This window comes from Rhineura floridana, chromosome 1, assembly GCF_030035675.1.
Source record: "Rhineura floridana isolate rRhiFlo1 chromosome 1, rRhiFlo1.hap2, whole genome shotgun sequence".
NCBI lineage: Eukaryota > Metazoa > Chordata > Lepidosauria > Squamata > Rhineuridae > Rhineura > Rhineura floridana.
In genome coordinates, this window is record NC_084480.1 from 216,888,353 (window position 1) to 216,899,715 (window position 11,363).

The 11,363-nt window shown below is 43.0% G+C and overlaps 1 long non-coding RNA gene across 1 annotated transcript; it reads left to right on the top strand.

Annotated features, from left to right (window-relative positions):
- The first annotated feature begins 877 nt into the window (after window positions 1-877).
- Window positions 878-8,729, top strand: LOC133365593 (uncharacterized). The gene is made up of 3 exons (XR_009758260.1): window positions 878-912; window positions 2,685-2,817; window positions 8,628-8,729. It is a non-coding gene; the product is annotated as an uncharacterized LOC133365593 (long non-coding RNA).
- The last annotated feature ends 2,634 nt before the right edge of the window (window positions 8,730-11,363 follow it).

Consider the following 11,363-nt stretch of genomic DNA (forward strand, 5'->3'; position numbering starts at 1 on the left):
TAACCACATTGAAAGCCTGCTATGTTCAACACAGTAAACTGAATGGGACTATGCCCAGGAAAAGGTGGGCTGAAGCCTATAGACAGCCTTAAAGCCACCATATGAGATTTAAAAATAAATAAATAAATAACCGAAACATGTAAGTAGTCACATTTGACAACCTCCCCTCTTTGTTTCCCCTCTCCCCAAATTTTATTTTCTGGGAAGGAGAGATTGCACACAAATAAGATGATCACTGCCTCCATCAGAATTCACTGAACAGAACATGTTCTTGCATATTTCCACAATATCAAGGCAAGTGAATTTGGTAATGTAGTTACACTGGTAATGTAGTTATGGATAATTAAAGAGTGATCTATATGAAGAAGTCGGGGGTTATCTGTGCAAGTGAAATTGATAATCTGTTTTACCATATGCTAAGGCATGGGGCAGCAATACTGAGAAGAAAGCAGGGTGGTGTTCTGTGGTTTGGTGGTACAGTTTTGGTGCTCTCACTACTGTTGCACTATTGCAGGGATAGCAATGTGGTGCTTGGACTACAACTCCCATCATCCCTGACCATTGGTTATGCTGGCTGGGGCTGATGGGAGTTGTAGTCCAAAACATCTGGAGGTTACCACGTTGGCTACCCCTCCTCTATTGGGTACAAAATGATTGGGTGATATTAAACTAGGATCCAGATTGGAGCAGGTTATTTTTAGTACATTATTTGCCCGAGGCCCTTGCTGATGCTACAGTGAGTTTACACAATTTGTGACTGACTACTGAATGAAGCCCATCAGCCATGTACAACAGAGACCTCAGGGAAGCTACTGCTTATGATCCATTACTAGGGCTACAAAAACAGTGAGTTCCCTGCCCTCTCCCAAGCGTTTGGAAGACAACAGGCCATGAACTGCAGGCTTGTTGGTGGTAAGCAAGTTGTGCAAGCTGGTTCTTCTAATAACTGATTCACATGTACTTATAGATCATTCCCCAGAGTGGTTTAACAGCCAATCCCTCTTCCCAGGGAACTCTGGGAACTGTAGCTCTATGAGGTGGATAGGGGTCCCTTAACAACTCTCAGCACTCTTAACAAGCTACAGTTCCCAGAATTCTTGGGGGGAAAGCCATGACTGTTTAAAGTGGTATAATACTGCTTTAAATGTATAGTGCAGAGGGGTCTTATTTTTATTAATGTATGCATTTTAATGTACACTGTACCCCAGTATATGCATTTCTGTACATATTACTTGACAGGAGAACTGCATTGCAAAATTCAGGGAAGTGCATATTTCAAAGGATGGCTATGTTTTGGTTTACCTTTTGTTTTGGAAAGTGCACATTTAGTAGATCTATCTTTAAATTCGAACTGAACCAAATTTCTCCCCTGTCTAAGCTGAACTCCCACACCTGAAAGAGTGTTGCATGTGAAATGATGTTGGGAATGTTTTCTTTGTGGAGTTAACTTTTCATTGCATGTGGAAGCAGCTGCCTTCATCAAGTGATGGACATGCATGTGTGAAGCAGCTGTAGGTTTAAACATGTAGGACAAAGCAGGGGCTTCGCTATCTGAGGAGCTGAGACTGCACGGAAAAGAAAATGAGGGAATGTCTTTTAAAAATATAAAAATCTGCTTATTTTAACATTCCTTTGAAGCTGTGTATGGATCCAAATTCCATAATAAACAAATTAAGGCTACAAACACACTTGCTACAGAGTAACTGAGTAAACGTGTGCAAGATTGCAGCATGTGTCCGGTTTTGTTTGTAATCCAGCCTACTTTTTTTCCAGTGCCCCAGAGTAAATAACCTAACCAAGCAGACAAAAGAAGACAAGAGCCCTGTTCAGAAGACATCTGTTATTGACCCAATCATGTGGGAGGAAGCATCCACTAGCCCCTTTACCTAATGCATGCTCATTATAACTTTTGAACAGTGCCTCCTTGCCTATACAAAGATGCAGGTGCAGGCTCTGCAGGCATTTTCATGGTTCTTAATTGTATGTACAGAGTCTACATAGTACTGTTTGTATGTATGTAGGCAGTGGAGGCTGGTGGCTCTGATGTCAGTGCAGCAGTGATTTCCAGATTTCGGCTGAACATCAGGAAAAACTTCCTACCTGTTAGAGCAGTACGACAATGGAACCAATTACCTAGGGAGGTGGTGGGCTGTCCAACATTGGAGACCTTCAAGAAGCAGCTGGACAGCCACCTGTTGGTTATGCTTTAAGTTTTGAGCAGGGGGTTGGACTCACTGGCCTTTAGGATCCTTCAAAATCTACTATTCTATGATTCTATGAATCTGCTCCGGGTTTTAGTCTGAACTTTCAAGGAGCTGTCCAACATGCTTTCAACCTTGAATGTTCAGACTAAAACCCAGAGTGGATTCACTGCCCTACTGATCACGGAGCCATCAATCTCCACTGTCCCCTATCAACATGGTTATGTTGTCTGAGCAGGGCATGTGTATGTGTGTTTATGTTTACAAAATAGGTTTACATATGTATACATCCACACCACATATGAAATAAGTGAATTTTTTTTAAAAAAAATATGCTATTTCTTGTGAGCCTCCCAGAGAACATATGTTATTGGCTGGTCTATATAAATAAAAAGCATTTCTAAGCATTGTGCAGTAATAAACAATAGGCGGAAGTATAGCAAAATGTGTGAGCTAATTCCTCCATATTTTTTTTTTAAAAAGAAAATGTTAAAGAAAATTACCCAGAACCATCAATTTATGAAGGAGATGCTGTCTGGATTCATTTCCAGAAGAAAATGAAACAATAGAAGGAGAATCTGTGGAAGAAGAATATGCCTCATCTGGAAAGTTGAAGGTTAGTACAACAAGAGTCCTAGATGGTGCCTCAGGGATGCTGCATTCCCAGTGGAAGCCCTGAAACATCTGTACCACTCGGAGAGAGAGAGAGAGGGTGGGTGGGTGCGGAGAAACAGCAGTGGGGATGCTCAGAGCATGAATCTCTGTTTCTAGCTCTGTTTGAGCCTGAAGCACAGACCCTGGTCAGAAGCACAGGTGGTGTTTTAAAAGGACTGCTTAAGTGAATAAAGTCTGTAGTAGAAGGAGGCAGATTAGTTGGCTGGAGGCCTAACTGAATAGCGGCAGTGGTCTGGAAAAGGAGATGGATTCCAGGAAAGGACGGGTGCTTACAAGGAAGGTGTGCCAAGAAGATGTTTCTGGCGATGGAGCAGCTGGCAGACATGGCTAATGCAGATTGGCCAGCCCATGAGGATCCTAATTGCAGTACAACTGCTGCCTTCATAATCACTGCGACAGAAGCAGTGCAGACCAGAAGGCATGGCAGGGACCTGGATGCTGCTTCAGAGGATATTGGACCCATTGTGCTTTGCCTTGGCTTTCAAGTTTCTGATAAGCTGACAGATGATGGGACGAAAGAAACCTTCATAAGTATAAAAGGACAGAAGTTGGGTTCATTCAGGGCCATCAAATGCACTGGAGCTTACATGGCAGAATTTGCCCCTGCGCTGGCATGTAAACATGCAGGATTGGGCATAACAAGAGCTGGTGCAATGTCACAACTTTATAGCTGGCATTACAAGCCAGCTTGGAGCACTGCGCAGGCACAAAAGTGTGCCTTGGCTGTACTGCACTGACCATAGCCTTTAGTGCCAGATGTGGTGCAATGACAGCATGTCAAGCACATTACTTGGTGCATGAATAAAAGAAGAGAAAGTACGGAGGGCTTGGAAAGAGAGGAAGACTTGAAATGACCATGTGGCTTTATTAAGGCCTTTCTGCCAGCAAGGAAGCAGCTGTGTCAGTGTAACCCTGCAGGCTGTATAATGGGATTGACAACTGACATGCAGCTTGTCAGGAGGGGTATGCTCCACATGCTTTGCAGAGGAAGTTCCTGTAAGCTCCAACTGATACATGTCACCAGATGCACCATCAGAGCTGGGTACCAATACAAATGGTAGAAAAGAAAAGAAAGCTACACGTTGTGATTGTAAGGGGATTAGACACATTCATGAAGCATGAGGCTATAAATGGCTGCTAGTCATAATGGCTCAAACCTCCAGTATCACAGGCGGCAGGCCTCTGAATGTTGGTTGTAAGGGAGGAACAGAAGGGAGGGCTATTGTCCTCATGCCCTACTTCTGGGCTCCCTATCTGAACAGGATGGTCCATGACAGATGCTCTTGGAGGTCGCTGATTCATAGGGTCTCCATAAGTCGTAATTGACTTGAAGGCACATAACAGCAACAAATAAACATATGGCTGGCCACTGCGGGAAGCAGGATGCTAGACTAGGTAGGCCTTTGGTATGACACACAAGAGCTCTTAAGTTCTTCTGAGGGAGTATCTCATCTCCTTCTTTGGGCAGAAGAGATGTGATTTACCAATCCACATCAGAACTACAGAGTTGTTAGCTTTCTGGGTGAAGGACAGATGAAGGTTAGCTCAGCATGGAGACAGGGACGTAATAGCATTGCTTCCATTAGTCTTGATGCTTCTGGCCTTAAAATTTTATTATATTGTTACTCTCTGAGTTTTTACAAAGCAATTGCTGGGGCATATCCCTCTCTGAAACAATCAGAATCAATGCAGGGATCTAGCTGTATAAAGAAGACTGTTTTCACTACTGATTTATTTCTTTAAAGATAATGCTTCAAAAGGCAGTTCCAGGCTCCTATGGTGACTTCTTGCAAAATCCTTTTCAGTCTTCCAGATGCAACACAGAGAACCTGTGTGGTGTATTGGCCCTCCTGGCTTGCCACAATTCTCAAAACAGCTTTGAAACTAGTTTAAAACATTTAGAGGTGAATGTATTGGAATTTACCTTTATTGTGCCCATTTGCTGGTATTAGCAGTCCCTCTACACCAGGGGTGGGAAAACTTTTCTGGCTGGTGGGCCAGATTTTAATCTCCCTGAAGGGGTCAAATTTGACAGGTGGGTGAGGCATCCCACTTGTTAATGATGTCAGGTGATGCTGTGCTTTGAAGCCCTGGTTGTTTGGATTTCAAAGCACAACACAGGGCTTTAAACAGTCTTCTGTAAATATTAATATCCCCATGCTGCTCTCAGAGCCTCCAAAAATTGGAGGCTCAAAGAACAGCATGGGGATGTTTACCAAATAATGTTTGAAAGCCCTTTTCCTAAGAGCCCTGCGCTGCTCCTTGAACCTCCAGAAACAGAAGGTTTAAAGAGGAGGCAGGGCTGTTTGAGAAACCACTTTCAAACAGCCCCACATTGCTCCTTGAACCTCCTGTTTTTGGAAATTCAAAGACCAGCACTGCGAAGGAGAAGTGGTTCCATTCCCCCTCCCTAACCAAGGCATCAGTTGGTGGGTGGGTGGAAGGATGCCTTGCTCCAGCAAAGGAACAATCAGGAACTCACTTTAAGCTCCCAATTAGTCTTTTGAGGCCCCACCCTTTGCCCCACACCTGATGCCATGGATGATGTTACATGTAGGGCAGGTGTGTGTGCATGGCTTCCTAAAAATGGCTCATGGGCCAAGTGTGGAAATGTGTGGGTCAAGTTTCGCCTACAGGCCTAAGGTTCCCCACTCCTGCTGTAGGCTGTTCCTCCAGTGTCATCACTCCACCTTTTCGTGTTCTTGCAACTATGATGCCAGCCACTCATTTATCATATTGGGGATTTATTAATGTCAGAATAGCATATAGCCAATTAGATCTGATAATGTAGTGATGGCACAAAGCCAATTTCAAGTGTGGGCAATGCTTCCAGCCCTCATTCTACATTGGCTTTGTAATGCTTCCATATAGCCAGATTCATGTAACAAATAATGTATTGTACAGGTACAGTAAAGAACAGATTATGTCTAAAAAATGCATTAGATGGTTAGAACATGAAAAGAAATACATTATAACATTAAAGGAGAGTCTATCAAGTTGAGCATCCTCTTTCCCACAGTGGGCAACCTGATGCCCCTGGGAAGCCCACCAGCAGGATGTAAGGGCAATCACCCTCTCCCACTCTTTTTCCCCAGGGACTGGTATTCAAAGGTGTTACTAGCCATCCTGACTAGTAATCATTGGTAGTCTTAAATTTTCTAATCCCCTTCTAAAGCCATCTAAATTGCTGTCTGTCACATATTACAAAGAGAATCAAATCATCCATTAATATGTCATCTTGGAACATTTTACACTGGTTCTTATAAATGTTGACGCCCCCTCAGAAACACTGCTGTTGCTTGGTTCAGCAAATGATATCGGAGAAGTCTGCAAGGACATGTATTCTTGAAACTGCTCAAAGATACATTAAGGCTGTAATTGTATACCCACTTACCTGGAAGGAAGCCTCACTGCAATCAGTGGGGCTTACTTTTCAGTAGACATGTACAGGACTTCACTGTCAACCACACAGTCCAAAAATCCATATTGGTTCTAGATACATGCATACAAAACACACCCCTGACATTCCCTTCACTATTAATGCATTCCTAGAATGTCAGGAATAAAAAACAGCATGGAAAACAGCATGAAGAAGTCTATCATGGAGTCAAGGTGCTGGTTCATGCGTGCATTGACATAATTTGACTTCTTTACCCCGATTGCAGGTGATGAAATGGCAGCTGAATGTATCAACTAGGGATGGTGATGGATCCATCCATTTTAATTTCTCTTGGTTTTCCTTTTTCCATTTTTATGTCAGTTCACCCCAGTTTTGCATCTGTTTGTGATTTTTTTTTAAAGTCCACACAAAAAAATACTAATTTTTGGCCCATTTTCCCCAATATATAGCTCTTTTTTAAGCCATTTCCTTGTTTTGTATGTTATTTTCACCAATTTATTAATGAAATGCATTTTTTGTACAGTTTGGTACAGTTTGGTTATAGAATTGCATTGCAAAATGTGGAAAAGTGTGAATTTTAAAGGACCTCTATGTTGAGGTTTACTTTATAACGGTTCAGGAAGTGTGCATTAGGTAGGTTCACATTAAAATGTGAACTGAACAAATTTCTCCCAGTCCCTACTAATCCCACTGAAAATCTTTGAGATTCAAAGGAGATGGAAGATTTGTCTGCTGTGTTATGGCTCACTCACCCCTACAAATCTCACCCCTTGATGCTGCAGTCCTCAAGTGACAAACACGTATGTGTTAATCTGCCCTGCAGACACACGCAAACATTTTGCTGAAGTAAGACCTTTTGCATCTTCTCCACATGGCAATTACATGTTTCTCTTCAAGCCCCAGGCTCTTCACTCTGTCATAAAAACATGTGAAAATCCAGCCTCACTTTTTGACAGGAGAGGATGTGATACTGACTTCCCTGTTAATCAAGAAATTCCCCTGTGGTGTAGCTTGTCTGGTAGCCAGGCCAATAATATTGATCTTTAAGTACTGCGGCATGACTAACGTTTGGCTTTATGTAGACATTTTCACATTGCTGAAGCTTTCCTTGCCAGAGGAAGCTGGGACAGAGACATAAAAGGGAAATGTATGTGGCTAAGCCAAAACGACAGGCTATTTTGTACTGCCGCCATCTGATGCTGCTAAGGTATAATGATGCACACTAGAAGGTGTCCTCAATAACATCCTTTCATAATTTAGTGCTCATATTTTCATACACTGGGGCATATAATTTGTGTAGGGATTACAACTTAAATCGGTTTTGGGAACCTCCGGTTTCTGACATAGGAGCAGCTTTTGAATCAGCAAGGATCAATTCCTGCTGCTTAATCCCTGAGGAAGTCAATTTGAAGAGAGAGAGATCCCCCCCCTTTTTATCTGCTCCAGCCACAGTTGCGGCTCATTCTCTTATGTCAGGGAAATGGCAAAGCCTCCGTGCACACACACATGTATACACAGCATCGGAAAGACAGTGGCAAAATGGTACAAGGCATGGGAGGGGCCCCATTGGCCAGCCAGCTGATGACACTGGTGGGTTTGCTGGGCTAATTGCAAGTACTAGTATGAAACAACTGATTGGGAACTATAGAACAATCCAAGCCCACAATCCGCTGTGCTGGAGGGGCTTGAATGAGGTAGAAATGTCCCTCTACCCAGCCCTGCCTGGATCTGCTAGCTTCCGTTGTCAGGGGAGCCCCGCTGGCGAGGAACACCCCAGTGTGCCTGTCCACAGAGCGGCTGGGTGGGTAGCTACCGTGGGTGGGATCCCCCCCAGCAGTAGCCAGTGGAAACCCTTGAAATGGGGTGTTTCAGGAACAGGGTTGGGCCAGCACAGGAACCACTACCATCACCTGATGGCAGCAGACCCCATCTGGGCCTTTTTGCTGTGGCAGCCTGGGAGCTGGCATAGCAAAGAGCCATTCTTCTGCCCTCCCCCACTTTCCACCCTGGCTGGTGTGAGCAGCAGGGCTATGGATATGGTGGTGGCTGCGACACTCTATTAAGCCCCCAGGGATTTGGATCCCCCCCTTAGACAACTGGCAATGACTAAGATTAATGTGCATTGGTCTCATGCATATTTAGTTTTCATTCAGAAATCTACTCCCAAGTAACTGTGCACAGGATTGCAGCCTTACCTTTTAGTGAGTCGGTGTGTCCACCAATTGCCTCTGCTTATGACATCCACCATTGCATTTTTCTGTGTACTCAGAAATCTTACAGAATATTACCACATGGAAGATATAGGCTCAGTTAACTACCTAGCCTATGAGTGGATTTCCTTCTGTCAACAGCATATTGAAGATCATTTGAAAACAACTGGGGAGATGGAGACAGTTTCAATATGTCGACAATACATGCCAAAGGATTGTCCGTGGGCTGCAAGGTGCAAGGTGGGCTGCATATTTTGAAGGAAGCTCCACTGAAGACAAAAGGACTTACCTCTGAGGAAACATTCACAGAATCAGACTGGGTGGGTAATAAAGAGAAGGTAGCTTTCCTTTTTGAGAGTTATAATAGGAATCTGGAGAAATAATAGAACAAAAGTTTTCTGTCTAATGTTGCTGTTGAATTCTGCTAATTGCAAAATTCACTTCGACATTTATAATTGCATCAGAATAGAATGGTGTTCCTAAATGCCTAGCAGACATGCAAAAACTGTAATTTTCAGTCAGTTCTACAGCATGGTCATTCATTCATTGCTTTAACACTGCTGTATTGTTGGGATAGCTTTACCTTCACAATATGTCACTACCTCCTGTAATCTTCTTGAATGTCATGATAACCTTTCTGTCAAGACCACTCCTTCTCCAGTTGGGTCATATAATTCACCAGGAGCTTGTCGGGTGCAGTCATGAGAAAAGTACGCCTGTGTGAGACCAATGTTGCTTAAGAAACTTTGGACCACAAGACCCCAAGGCAGTATAATTGTGAACAAAATATGTGTGTATGAAAAACTGAGCTGAAATGGACAAGGTGTGCGATTTTATGAACACTTTCTGCCTTGTAAGGTGTGCCCCTTATTTTGCCAGTTTCCTTAGGGGGTGTATGAGAGGGAGTTAAACCGAATGCTTTCTCTCATGGCCCTGTACCCCCCCTTGTGTAAGTGCTCTCTCTATTGCTGTATACCCCTCCTTCAAAACTGCCCTCCCTGGCACCTTTTAGCCTGTTTCTAGCTTTGATCACTACTATTATGGTATCCTTTTTAAAAAAAACCTATAAGATAGTCTTCTTCTTCTTAGAAACATTGAGCTTAGCAAATCAGCTTTGGCTATGTGAAGTTGTCACTGAAGGCAAGCAAAGCTTATGGGCAATGCCCTTACTTTCAGTTAGCTTTGTTTGTGCCCAGAGATGCAGCAAAATATGATTTTGTGATTATGACTTCATATATTTTTCTATGAAAAAGGATTTATAAAAATGTCAATGAAACTTCAGCCAATTGGGCCTCAAAGAGCAGTGAATTGCTGTGTCAAAAAGGTAAGATTTGAGGATGACGGTGCAACTTTTCAGCCCTTCTTGCAAAATCTCCTTGTCAGGTTTCATGCCAAAATTAAAACCTAGAGAGAACATCCCACAGTGAGTATACATTGTGATGTTCCATATCCTGATGATAATGTTTTAATGTCTCTGTGTTATAGTAAATATGGTATGCTTAATAGGTTACTGTGGTAAGTGGTGAGTGTTGGGAGGGGGGTACGAGTGGATGCAATGTCGGTTTATGCTGCGTGTGATTGGCTGAGTGAATGTAGGATGACTGGTTTATATTTTGAAGGGCTGTCAGTTAACAGGAGATAGGGCTTGACTTTGGAGGGAGAATGGGTGAGAGTTGTGTTGTAGTGGAAATTGGCAGGCAGGTTGATATTGGTATAAGTAACTGAGTGTTATTGTGTGAACTCTATTAAAGTGAGGAATGTATAACTGAAACTACATGCTTAAATATCTGAACCAAAATGATTCTTGCTAAAGTAAAATCTGTTCTTTAAATAAAAGTGTTTGTTTTCAAAGACACACCTGCTTCTTGGCTGGCTACTAAAGAGCATATAAGGTGGCAAAATAAAAACAAGAGTTGTATAAAGTATCAAATGGTGGCAGCAAAATGTACCTCTGAGTTACCGTAACAAGTGAAGGGGGCTAACCTATAGATGTGGCCTTTAGGAAAAGTACATAAGGTGGCACCTGGGGTGAGGCTTGTCTAGAAGCCTTGTGTTTATAGCAAGGGCTGGAGAAATAGAGCAGGATTGCTATATATAAAAGGGTATTTGGGGAGAAATAAATAACATGCCCCTCATCTACTACAGACAAGGTGGTGGTGGCTGAGAGGGGTGACACAACAAACACCAGTGTGAAAACATATGGGGATTTTTCTTGAGGTGAGCAAGTGAAAATATAACTGGCTGGAATTCAAGTAAAGATTACATTTTCCCAAAGGAACTGGCTGCTGGAGGCCAGGGAAACACATTTTAAAACTAGGGTTGCCAGGTCAGAAGCATCTCAAACCCTAAGATTTCAGGAGTGGGCCCTAGTGATATCATAGGGCAGGCCCTAGTGATGTCATTAAGTATGATACATTAAACATCAACCACAGTTGCTTGGAGCGTACCACTCAAAAAAAATTTCTCTGATTGGAAATTAAGATAGAAAGCTAAATGAGGGTGCTCCCAGGTCCAGCTGAAGTGACGGTATCATTCCTTCTTACCTGCTTAGGGAACCTGGGTAGGGAACATTTCAGCTAGCCTAGTTGCTTCTGGCAAGAAGGGTTTAAGTGCCCTCAAGCCAGGCCAGTCACCAGAAGGCCATTGTACAAAAAAGGGCACCTAGTGTTGTGGAGATGTTAGATGGGAGTGCTCAGGAGTAAAGGCTGCAATTCTAAGCACACTTATTAAGGGACTAAGCCCCATAGAACTCAACATGACTTACTTCTGAGTAGATATGGTTAGGATTGTGCTAAGTAGATATGGTTAGGATTGTGAGGCTTGTCTAGTGATCCTCTGCAAAGATATCCATGTCAAAGCAGGGTTGGCAACTCCCTG